We start from the raw sequence: 13,691 nt of genomic DNA on the forward strand, positions 1-13,691 counted from the left end.
TTGCAAGATGTGTATCAATAGATACACAGCACCAAGGATACTTATTACACTGTCAGTGCCACCCAGCACTGCAGTCTGGTGCAGGTCTGGGGTCGTTGCACACGCAGTAGCTCCTCCACAACTGCTTCATCCCACCAGGGAGGGAGACTAGGCTGTTTATGATCCTTTATACGTTTTCTGGCTTCTAGCTTTGCCCTAACACACCTAAACCAGCTTTGTTAATCAACTGGATCCCAGAAGCAATATCCTCCTAAAAGGCACCCTGGGCATTACTGTGAATCATTTACCAGGAGCAGCCTTCCCTGAGCTATTCCTTGTTCATTCTTATTGTTTTCCTCACAAGCCAGTTTTAACAAACCCAAAGCATTCATATGAGAAACCCTGAATTATACCAATTGTAGTTATGCCAAATTTGGACTATCTTCCTGCCATGTTGGTCCCATACCAGGAGGATTTGTCCACCTAACACAGATTTCTCTGACTTCTTGGTAGCCTGTGGGGCCATGAACAAATACTGCAACAGCACCTACTTCCACATCACCAGGCTGTAAATTCTCACATTCCTCAAGACATGAATCCTCCCAGGACTCCCTCAGGCAGCTTCACAGGGAGAGGAACATTGCACCCTGCAGTCCTCTCTTCCCACCTCCAGTGACAAAGCCAGTGTCATGGACAAGACCATGCACAGCTGCCTTTGAAAAAGTGGGTTAGCATTTGCAACATTCTCCCTTATAAGGGGGCCTGGCAGGAATCTGCTAATGATCTCTGTCCTCTTTCAAAAGCAGATAGAGCTCATCTTAAAAGATGTCACCTTTCTCACTCCCACTTTTCCAGCTGTACAGCTGATGGAAAACAACTGCTCTGATGGGAGGGAGCCCTTCTATTACTTCCAGCCTGAATTTATTTAGTCAGTATATAAGTGTTGCTCTTGTGAGAACACTAGCCTTTAGCCTAAACTGTTCATTTCCCTCCCTGGTATTTATTCCCCTTTGATATTTATAGACAGTAATCACATAGCCTCTCAGGCTTCATTGCGCTAGGATAAACAAGACAAGATCTCTCAATGTCTTCAGCAATTCACTCCCTGATTATCCTAGTTAGTAGTCCCCCTCTGTATTTGTGCCGGTTTTATTCTACTTCACAGAACATGAATTGCATAGGATATCCAAAAATATATCTTACCCACACCTTGGGCAGAAATATCATCACCTTTCTGCACATGCTGGAGATGCCTCAGTGCATATCAAGAGGATACTGCTCTTTTTCCCAGATGCTTTCCACTGAGGGCTCAGTTTTAACCAGCATCTGTCTTGCCTGGCTACCCCAGCTGATGAAATCCCACCTTACCAGAGCTTGCTACTATTGTTACGACCTTGCATTTTACATCATTGAATTCCAGCTCATTCCTAAATATTGCAGGCATTCAGTTCCTCCCGTATGTTACCTCTCAGCTTTCTTCTGTTATTAAGATATCCTCTTACTTCGTGTTATCAACAAATACCACTAGCAGTCACCTAGAGCTGAATCCAAGGTCCTTCACAGGAATATTAAAGATGAACAGGCTTTTTTTTGAAGAATGCTACTATTACCTTCTTTTCAGAAGATTGTTCGACACTGTCCACCTTTGGTAAAATCTTATTAATATTCATCCTACTTTCCATTAACCTCTGTATCTTTAATTATCACTTCTTTTCAGTTAAACTCTTTGGTCTCCTTGCCTTCTTCTGAAAGCTTGTGGGGACTTAGACCATTCCTCTGCCATTTTTAGATATAGGTGTTATGTTTGCTGCTCTCCACTCTAAACCAGAGTTTTTTATAGGTCTCCTTCACTGTAGACAATGCTCATGGTAGTCCTTCAGCAATTCTGCTATGGAATGCTTAAATGTGTTCCCTTCTTACAGCTTTTATAAAACATCTCCCCAGGTGATACCAGGAGTCACAAAGGCTCCAAGAAGAATCTTTATAATTCAAACACTGGATGAAAAACTAATATCCAAGATCCATGCTGAATATAGCAGAACTTAATAAGAGGATAAGCAGAATTAATGCAGTTATTTAACCAGCTCACAAGGTCCTATCATTAAGGCAACCATGGCACAATTTACTTACTGCCATGTGGAAAGGAATTCACTGAAAGAATTAAATCTGCTTGTTTCACCCTGGTAGATATTTATGTTTATCTTTGAGCCATCCTTTTTAATATTCATTACTGGCAGATTTTGTAATCAAATGCTAATAGTCACCTTTTCTTTTAAATCAACCTTATACCAACAGTCTTGGAATGTCTAGAGGATGAAGCTTATGGCAATAAAACATGACTGGCAGCAAAATTCATATCAGTCATAAAGTTGTGTCAGACTGTTCCACACTGCATAGTCCCGAATCACTAACTCTAGACTATCTCTACCATCATGGTGTTTGCCTTGACTTCAAACAATTTAAAATTTTTAAAGGGAGCGTTTTGGCCACTTCACTTCTGGCCAAAATAATGAGGTTAAACAAAATAATGAGGTTAAACTTTCTTAGAGAGAAATTAAAACAGGTTCTGATTTATTTTTCCTGCAAAACAGTAAAAGTCCTGGAGTTATGCCACAGTATTATCTAGAAGACGGTGTATCCTTGAAAAACTCCGTCCTTTTATCATGTTTGTTACCATGCACGACAAGTGAATAATTACTGTTACTGATACTATTACTTTGCTTGTCCAATGGTATACACTATCATTAATGGATAAAACTGTAATTTCCAACAGTCATAAGCAAAAATAAAATGGACATTAGGAATGAGAAAAAAAAAAAAATGAAATTGTCTGCAGACTGTTGCTTGATCCACAGTGATAGGGAGGCAAGTAAAAGCTGTGTACTTTAGTGTTAGACATCCATTGCGGTATTAAATAGATCTGCCCTGAATCAAGAACTGCTGTTCTGTGAGAAACTCCAGCATTTCAAAGAGTGATTTTGTTTCAAATTCGAAAGCAAATACGAAATATTGGCCTGCCCCACCAAATAAAGTTTAAGACTTACTTCTGAATACAATAATGGAAAGCTGTGAATATAGAAACAGCATTAAATATTATACATACAATTAACACTGCAACACAAACCTGAAGACAAGACAGAATTAATAGAAATACAAAAGTTGAAATGTTTTCACATTTTGTTAAAGTAGACTTCTGGATTAAAAAAAAAAAAAAAAGATATATTCTTGGAAAAAAGAGTTAACTTTAAGATACCTGCAGTTTTCAATAAAAAGCTACATCAATGGGAAAAAGAAAAGACAGTTTTGTAATCACCGGGTGGAAGCACTTTACACAACCATGCACTTGCTGCCCCATCTGACACAACTAACAACTGCAGACCAAACTCTTAGGAAGGTAAATAAAATATTAACCAATATACCACAGATGTGATCTCAAATTAGCTTTAAAAACAAAAATGTTTTGATGATTCAGAGAGCTCTTACTGGTTCTGATCAGCACTAAAAATAGGCAGACATTGAGAGAAGTCTCATGTTTCCAGTAATACTGGTATTACTGAATTGATGTGGTATTTTATTTAATGAGAACTCCACATTGATGAACTAAGGTTGCTATACCACAAATGAAATAACCACATGACAGTTCATCAGAGAAAATGTAGACTAAAAATGCATTATATAGCTTGTAAAATTATAGCAAGGGATTCCAGAAGATATATCAGCCACAGACTAAAATCCTCCTGGAGTGCAGCCAGGAGAGATATTTGGTTGAGACATGCCATAACAAAGAGGTCATAGAATAACAGAATAGTTTGGATTGGAAGGGAACTTTAAAGGTCATATAGTCCAACCAACCCTGTTATCAGCAAGGACATTTTCAACTAGACCAGGTTTCTCAAAGCCCCATCCAACCTGATCTTGAACACTTCAGGGATGGGGCAGGCACAGCTTCTCTGGGCAGCTTGTTCCAGTGTCTCATCACTCTCATCGTAATAAATTTCTTCATTATATCTAGTCTTAATCCACCCTCCTCTAGTTTAAAACCATTACCCCTTGTCGTATCACAGCAGACCCTATAAAAGTTTGTCCTTATGTTTCTTAAAAACCCCCTTTCAGTATGGAAAGGCTGCAATAAGGTCTCCCTAGAACCTTCTCTTTTCCATGCTGAACAAGCCCAGCTCTCTCATCTTGTTCTCAGAGGAGACATGCTTCAGTGCCCTGAGGATTTTTGTGGCCCTCCTCTGGATCCTCTCCAACAGGTCCATGTCATTCTTGTACTGAGGACTCCAGACCTGAATGCAGTACTGCAGGTGGAGTCTCACCAGAGCAGAATAGAGGGGCAGGATCACCTCCTTCAACTTGCTGGCCATGCTGCTTTTGATGCAGCCAAGGATGTGGCTGACTTTCTGGGCTGTGAGTGCACATTGCTACGTAATGTCCAGCTTCTCATCCACCAGTACCTCCAAGTCCTCCTCCTCAAATATATTCTCAATCTCTTCATCTCCCGAGATATTTTGATACCAGGGATTGCCCCAACCCCTATGCAGCACCTTGCACTTGACATTGTTGAGGTTCATGCGCACTCACTTTTCCCAGCTTGAATCCCTCCCTTTAAATCTTATCCCTCAGGCATCTACTGCACCACTCAGCTTGCTGTCACCTCCAAATTTGCAAAGGGAGTTCTCAATCCCACAATCTGTGTCATTGATGAAGGCATTAAACAATACTGGTCCCAGTCGAGACCCCTGAGGGACACCACTCACCACTGATCTCCACCTGGACATCAAGCCATTGACCACTCTCTGAACGCAAACCATCTAACAAATTCCTCACCCACTGAAGAGTCCACCCATCAACTCTGTATCTCTCCAATTTAGGAGAAGGATGTTGCAGAGGACTGTGTCTATCTGGACTTACAGAAGTCCAGATAGATGACATCTGTAGCTCTTCTCCTGTCCAGTGACGTAGTCACTGCATCAGAGAAGGCCACTGCGTTGGTGAGGTAAGACTTGCCCTTGGTGAAACCGTGCTGGCTGTCTCAAATCACCTCCCTGTCCTCTCTGTGCTGTAGCTTCTATGAGAATCTGTTCCATAATCTTTCCAGGCACAGAGGGGAGACTGACAGGTTGGTAGCTCCTATTGGCCTCCTTTATACCCTTTGTAAAAATGGGTGCAATGCTTCCCTTTTCCCAATCTCAGGGACTGCACCTGACTACCATGGCTTTCCAAATATGACAGAGAGAGGTTTGGCAACTACAGCAGCCAGTTCCCTCAGGACTGTGATGCATCTTATCAGGTCCCATAGTCTTATGGATGTTCATGTGCCTCAGGATTTCTCAAACCTGATGTTCTCTTACAGTGGGAGGGACTTTGCTCCACCTGCCCCCGCCTTGAGGTCCATTCACTTGAGAGGTGTTCAAGAACAGGTTGCCAAGAGAGGCCATTCCCTCCTCCTTCATGGAGTCACTCTGGACCACTCTGCTCCATAGCCACAAGGAAACAGAGACTTGTTACGTCAGTCATGAACTGACCATGAGAGTCACTGTAGTGGCTCACACTCCTCTTGCAGGATACAAACCAGGCTGGCACATTCACCATACAGCTGCTTTGGTACCCTTCTTCCTACAAACCTCTCACACCAGATGCTGATATGACAGCTGAGCATTTGCCTCACATCATGCATCAAAGACCAGCCAGAGAGACCCTGCACCCCTCACCCAGCAGTGACCTGGGGGGAGACCTGTTAGGACACCCTTGGTCAATGTGACAGAACATGCTGGCATATTATGCATCAACAGACATGTTATTTAAGAGATAACAGGAGTTCACAAGCTTGGGCCTAGGGAAAAGTACACAGCACTTTGAAAACAAAGCAGATGTGAGTCCGCATCTCAGAAGAGGTGTACCCTGAGAACAGCTGCACAGCCAGTACGGTTGATGACGTCTGTAAGCAGGAGAGAAGCCTAGAAGGTTGGTGACAGGAATTACAGTAACTGAGCTTTGTGGTCAGTCCATCCAGTGTTATTTTCAGTTACTAGAGAATAAAAAGAAGTCCTGGCTGAGCTGGAAAATATTTTTCAAGCAACAGCCTACCTATAACTCTTATGAGAAATAGCTTAGGAGAAAAAAAGACAGAAGTTCATCACATGGATTACTATTTCCACAAATGTTCTTCAGACTGCAGAGCTCAAAGGACGAAGCTTGCTACCATGAGAAAACTGTTCAGCTGGATTTATGTCTCTTCTGTTCTAGTGCAGCCAGGCAGTAACAGCACTGAAATGCTGTCTGATGGATAGAAGGAGCCAGCAGCAGAGGTGAGACAGATCGTTGTCAGCCAAATGCTCTCTGAGCTGAGGTTAGTAACAGACTCAGAGGAACCCACAACGCATAGTGTGAGGGTGAGAGAACAGGGCAAGAGCATGTCTCTGATTTCCAGTGCTGCAGGGGTGAACTTACCTCTCTTGGCTCAGACCTATCCTTTACTTCCTGCCGAAGGATGCTTAACAGATGGACCAGAGTAGGAGCAGACAGTCACCATGCCACGCACTCATACTCTTCAAAGAAACAGCACCGGTCTCAGACAATACACAAGTACCTTGATGACTTTCCAGCAACGAGTTTTAGGACCACTCCCCAGCACCCGATGACAGCTTGAAACAGCATCTCTGGGTATGAAATAGCTTTTCCTAATTCCTCCCAGTGGCAAGATGTAAAGACTGATCGTTACACTCTAGTTTCAGATTTAATTATTTCATCTTAATTGTTCAAATACTAACCATCACCACACATGCAGCTGAAGTATAAGTGAAATTTGCCAGGCTGATTGCTTGCCACAGCCCAGAGCAAGAAATGAAAACCAAGTTGAAAGAGTGTGTGAGGGGAAAAAAAAGACAGTGAAAGGTGGCTAAGTAACAGATGCAACAACAGTGGTCATGAGCAGAGGCAGATCCTCCTCCTGATGCAGGGACAGTGACCACAAGCCCTGCACCAGTAGTAATTATTTGGATTATGGCATTGCCTTGCAGCTGTAATTTGAATAGGTCTCATTGGAAAAGAAGAGAAACTAGTTTCAGACTTCAGAGTATATAAATCCAAGTATGAAGGGAATAAAGATCCATGGCTGTCCCACTTCATTGTCCAGCAGCAAAATTAAGATCTAACTTCACTCTTGATTTACATTGCTTGCTGGCGCAACTGCCATGTTGAGAGTTCCATGGCAGCACTTGAAAGATAAAGTTAAGTAGGTTTCAACACCTCACCATGAAACAAATGATGGCAGGATTCCTTCTTTGTGCTATAGCTCAAAAATTTTCAGTGGGAAAGCGCCTGCAGCTCACCATGGCTCCTACTCCACTCTAACCACTCATTCTCTTTTATATCTTAATACTATTTTATGATATAATACATTCTGGATGACAGTTGCTTAGTTACAAAAACTCTCAGAACAACAGCTACAATATTAAAATATTGCCAAAGGTTAAATCCCACTCTATGATCATTCAGTGTCTTAAAGACATGGGGTTTATTATTTTTCTTTGTGTCTGAGATAAATACTGAAAGACGAATTATATAATAGGCTGTGCTCTGGTGAAGCAATTGTACAGTCTGGGACAATACATGCAATGGTAGCATTATAATTATAGGCAATCTTTTATTATAATCTCTGAATACATGAAGTGTATCTCTTAACCCACGTCCCTCACTCTCAGAAAAATAAATCTTAGAAGAAAATGGAATTATGAAACAGTTGTCCAAAAGTAAAGTTGTAGAGAAAAGATCAATAAAATGAAGTTAAACATTTCCAGGCTTTAAGAACAAAAGAAATGAAAATAAGCCTGCTCCCTAAGAAAGAACTGCATTGCATCACGCAGACGTTACTGAATTCCTAGGGAACAAGCTTTATCTTCTCTGTTTTAACAGAGAAAAAACACGGATATTTTTATAGCCCTGTGCACGTTCTGCATCATACAGAAGGTGATACATCATCAAGACCTTCGGCCTGGCTGCCTTTCCTATTTATAAGTCCTTTCCTACTCACCCTTTTGCAGCCACTTGTACAAATGTGGCACCAGGGTGCCAGGATCCCTTACTGCGCCCTCTGCAGGCTTTGCCCCAACAGAACTCTGGGTATAGCCTGCATGCGCCACCTGCTCATTCACACCACAAAGGTTGTTTATAAGCATGGGGATCATCTAATAAAATAATTGGAGCGTGGTATACTCTCTGATCTTAGAGACTGTCTGTAGACTTTCTGATCCCTTTCTCTGGGATCCATTGATCCCAGAGACTTTCTGTAACTAAGACTTCCTTAGCCTACCATCAAAGCAGACATAGCCACTGCAGAAGTTGGGAATGTGCAGGTGACTTCTCTAGGGAAAGTGTGGATGTGATCTATCTAGAAAGCCCTCTAAGGTTTTGGAGAATACTGAGAATTGCCCAAACACATGAGGAATGATACAGCATATGCAACAGGGTTTTAAGAGCTGAAAAGGTTTTTCTGAGATATTCTATCCACATCCTATCACTTCAGGACCACAGAGAACCTAGACGAGATTAAAAATTCAAACTTCCAAACACACAGTAACTGCTTCTTAGACTGCCTAGTTCTCTGCTTAAAAATTGACAAGGGTGCACCTACTCATCTACTTACCAGAATAGTTCTGAAGTCGACTGTTTGCAGCATGCAAGTGTGAATACAACATAGATTCAAAAATGTTACAAATTATTAGCAGGTATATTTGCTAATATATATGTTTTTGTATTACAGAAACTCATTATCAGCTTGAAAGCCACCTTGAGAATAAATCTGGAAAGTCTCGTTTGTGTAAACCTCAGTACTCATTTTGTAACTTATAAATGAAGAGGAGAATGGCCAACCCACCAAGAAACCATTCCCTTCACAATGAGGTAAAAGCAGTTAGCATCAACTAATGCATTTCCCCCTGGGTAAGCGCTTGTTAGTGTCTATTAGCTGTAGTTTCCTTAGTGATCTAAGCAATGTCAGAAAGATCAGAGAAAACCCAACTGACTTAATGATCCATTTGCGATTTCAGTACAGCAGCCGTGCAGACTAAAGCATGAAATCTTTGAGACAAATAGACATTAGTGACAGGTTACAGCAGCAGGGTTGGAGGAATGGACATTTCATTTCATGATGAAAAACACTTGCTGCCTTCTGTACATGCTGGCTCTGACGGTGCTCAGAATGTGATGATGGATCACATAAAATATCTTAACAAGTAGTCACACAGCATATAGCAGAACTGCAAGCAGGTGTTTTGGTGCATAACATGATAAAAGTTATGAGCAGGCCAAATAGAGGAAAAGACTGTGTTCAAAAACTGTGTAAATAAGGCCCTCAGTAATACTGTTCAATGTTGGTGTTGGCATGCCTGGGGTAATGGTTGGACTTGATGATCTTAAAGGTCTTTTCCAACCTAGTTGGTTCTTTGACACCCCAAACCTCCTGAAGAGAACACCACACCAACTACCCTAAACACACATCCCAAAGCTAAGCCACTGATAGTTCTAATGGTCACAGAGCTGGTGATCACCATGCCAACTTCCTTTCTGGACTAAATCCCACAGGATACTAATCTGTATGTACATAAATACTTTCCCCTAACAAAGTTATTAAAACTCCAGTGTTCATGTATTTTATGACATTTTAATACTATTCCAGTTTCATGACCAAAGCCATCAGACACAACCACTCAGCACTTCCCAAGGGAACACTATATTAAAATCCTTGTGCAGACAGATTCTCCTCTGGTCAAATGCCACTAAAATGCCTGCCAGTAAAATTAGGCTGAGCATACACAGCCTATTTGGAATTTTATTCTGCAGGCCTATTGACATGGCAGATAGATACTTCAAATGAAGGCAAGGTCTCCCTGTACTGCTCTGTATGCAAACAGAGATTACCTCTCATGTGGAAAGACTAGAAAAGTAATTAAGAGTAGTCTGAGGATGAATAGAAATACTAAGGATTAGGCTGGAGTGCCGAGAGTACTTTTGAATTCCCTAGTAATATACCAGAATGACAGTTTGTACCACATATATTAGTGAGAGATGGAGTCTGCACTTGTCTGTTGGCAGTTAAAGAACTCACATACCACCTATGTTGCTATGAGGTCACTAAGTCCTAAACAAATCAGCTCACTGGGGCCTGCTGCTCTCCTGCAGCCCATAATGAAGACAGATATCAAGGTTACAAGCAGGAAGTATGCCTAGACAATCAGGAAAATACAGCCGCCCACAGGTGACATTTCTGTTTTCTTTTTCAAAAGTTAGGGAATATCAAGTCAATATTAGTCAATATCAAGTGTGGATCAAAATATGATCAAATTCCTTTCTTTCAGCAATACAGAAACTCTCACAAATTCATCTGGCTGAGATATGGCTTGGATGAGTGCACCCTCAGCAACTGTGTCAAAAACAAAACAAAACACTTCCCGAAACTTCAGGGATTATTTGATTATTTTTCATTTAATATCTACCTATGTGCTAGCTAAATCTGACTCTGTTTAGGTTTATGACTGCACACAGAGATGGCTTTTTTGCAGACAGCTTCTGTGGCCTGTTTACCACCCTTTTAGTTAACAGTTTGGCTGCTTTGCTTCTACTTCAAAGATTCATTCTCATGCGCAGGTTGGATTTTTTTCCTGGTTTTGGGTTTGATTTTTGGTTTTGTTTTCTTTTTTTTTTTTTTTTATAAATTTGCTTTGATTGCTAAGGGGGAAGTTTGGTAGGCAAGGATTTAGTCACATGTGGAATACAGGGAACATTATCCCTAGAGATTATTTTGGAAATCAAGTGACAATTGACAGGGTATGTGTTTATGTCTATTTCTTGAAAGCTTTGAAAGTACCACAGGACTTTTGTGTCCTCTGAAGGAGTTCTGTTTTTTCCTGTTGTATATTACTCAACCTCAGAGACAAAAAAAAGAGTATCATGCTTGTCTCCAGTATCAGAGATAAAATTAGCAGTTTCACTGCAAATCAGAAAACGAAGTAGATCATTATGAAGAACAACTCTACACTTATGAGAAGGTTGCTTCACAGCCACCTTTGAAATGTACTAAAGGCAGCTGCCTCACTGTGAAGTTAATTCAATAAGCAGTGGGAACGCAATTCATTTGGTACATACTGCTTGCAAATCAAAGAGTATGCCTTGGCATCTAAGCTGTGTCTGACAGAATGTTAAGCCCAAAAACATATTGCTGTCCTCAAAGTTTTTCATCAAATCCAAGAAATGTAACATGCACTCATGCAAGCCATCTTACTCATTCAAATAATGAAGATGAAAGCTGTGTTACATAGTTTTGCAATGATAAGCTGTGGTCCTAAGAAGAGAATACAACAAATGGCTTTTGTCTCCTGTATTTGTGCAGGAATAGAAATCTTGATGACTTTATCATTTCTCCTTTTTTTCAAATTATTGTCCCACAGAGCATAACCTGTGATGACAGCAAAGCCTGTGAGCAAGCATTCTCAATAAAACCCAGTCCTGGTACATCTTCTACAGGACTCAAAAGCTTTTTTTTAATCAAATTTACCATGGGCCTCCCCTCTTGTGTATCTGTACTATGGGGAACAGGCTGAGAGAAAACATCGCGTCTCTTTCTGAAATGTATCACCTTAGGAGAATTCTCTATTGCAGTTTGAACATGTGGACCTCCACCACCACATGCAGGTGTAATGAAAAGCTATTAAACAATCACCTTGGCTATGGAGGAATATTTCTTTCACAACATGAGCTTCAAAACAGCAGAAAGGGGCATGGATTGCTGCTCAGTGTCTGCTTGCACTTTTCCCAGTCTGTTGCAACCGAGAAACAAGATTCCTCCTCTAATGTGGCCACTGCTTTTCAGATTGTACATAATCTCATGATTAACAACTTCAGAGACAAAAACCTAATATGGGTGTTCTGATCTAAAAGGACCTACACTTCGTTCTATTTTCAGAAATAAGTCAATATGTAAATGAAAATGGCTACTCTACAGATGGCAGAAATAGAGACAACTACAGGTTATGTCTGAAAATGCCAAAGGAAACATTTCTGCAATATAATACTTAAGGGAGGGGGGAGGGGGGAGGGGAGGGAACCACACCAGAATTACATTAAAAGTTCAATCTTACTCCACATTTGCATTCAGATCTTTCAAAATTTAGTGTGAGGGAAAAACCCAACCCAAATATGATTACAAAACTGCTGCTAAAAGCAAGGTACTGTATTCTCAGTGAAAAGCTCTTCTGAGCATTAATTGATAAACAGAAAATAGTATAAAACATATAAAACTATGCAGCAACTGGCAACAAAAGCACATATGTTATCTACCTGAACCCAATAATGTATGTGGTCTGTGTATTTATTCTGAAAAGGATAGAATAATCTTTTTATGAATAATTGTGAGACAGTTCAAAGTAATAAACAGTGCAGCTGGAACTTATGCCCTGGCTCCTAAGTTACTGCAACATTAACGCAGCAAGATTGAAGTGAATTCTGTAAATTCTATTAATTGTACCACATCCTTTAATTGCTTGTCTATGCATTTTTTAATAGGATCATCGTCAAATGAGGATCAGTTCTGAGTCTACTTCTAGAGCAGTTAATAATATAGAAACTCAGTTCCTAAGTTGATTAACACACATTCAAAGCCTGTGTTTTTCTGCAGTGTATTTTAGTACCAAAAATACAAATAAAACTTTAAAATGAGATGCCACACTTGGAAGATTAAATACTAGCTTCGGAGATAATTTTAAAGATCCTTTTCTTTTGCAATGGTCAAAAGTTATGCAAAGAAGGAAAAAAAAGTACATTCATGTAGCAGCCGCTGATTACACACTTGGAGCTCATGTGAAAAACCTCAACTGCAATTTGGAAACAACATTTCTAGGTATTCCAGCCCCATTATTTACTGAAATTTCAAGTTATAATCTCAAAGTTTGCTGTAGAGAAAGGCTTACTAAGAGCTCAAAGGCTCAAGTCATTCAGAGCTCAGACAAACTTATTCACAATCCACTTTTTTTTACTTTTCCAAACAGCTTTGAGGAAGCACAATCTGAGTCAGAGAAGAAAAAAAGGGGGTTTTAATGGATGTTTTACTAATGCAGCAGATTTTAAAAAGAACCTGGTAGTTTCTTGATCTTGCTACTTCGTGGTCTGAAGAACACTCAGAAAGATGTTTACCAGAGAAAACAAATCCCTGAACAACAAAGTGAGTGTTTAATAGTGAAATCCATCAACAAAGTAGTATTTCAGTAGAGGGAAGTGCTCTTCAGACTCCGCAGAAAGGGACATCCCTAGAGTAACGGACTTATAAAAACATGTGAAGGATGTAAACAGCTGCAAGTGCAGTCATACAAGCATTTCTGAATCATATTCCAGTGTTTGTAAAACCTTCTGTGTCAGTGTTTTACCATTTCAGATAAAGATTTTCCTTGTTTTTTTTCAAGTTAACAGTCACCTGGGAAAGCTGCCATAAAAATGGATCAATCTTTCTCCAAAATGAGGCATGTTTTCTTTTGGAGGTTGTAGTGTCACAGGCACTGTGTCATTCATCTCATACAGAAGGGGACAGTGTTCCAAATAGACCTTTCCTAACACAGGCACATCCATGCAGACAGCAGAACATTAGAAGGCCGCTGACCCCCATTATAAATTTTTTACGCTCTTGCAACCCTTCTTTTCTTTTTTTTTTTTTTTTTAAGGGG

General features: G+C 40.4%; 1 protein-coding gene across 1 annotated transcript in view; it reads right to left on the bottom strand.

Moving 5' to 3' along the window:
• Positions 1-13,691, bottom strand: part of PLCXD3 (phosphatidylinositol specific phospholipase C X domain containing 3) — a gene marked incomplete at both ends in the record, with an annotated part of 83,215 nt that overhangs the window by 12,535 nt on the left and 56,989 nt on the right. The window lies entirely within an intron of this gene.

The sequence above is a fragment of the Psittacula echo genome, assembly GCF_963264785.1.
Source record: "Psittacula echo genome assembly, chromosome: Z".
Lineage (NCBI taxonomy): Eukaryota > Metazoa > Chordata > Aves > Psittaciformes > Psittacidae > Psittacula > Psittacula echo.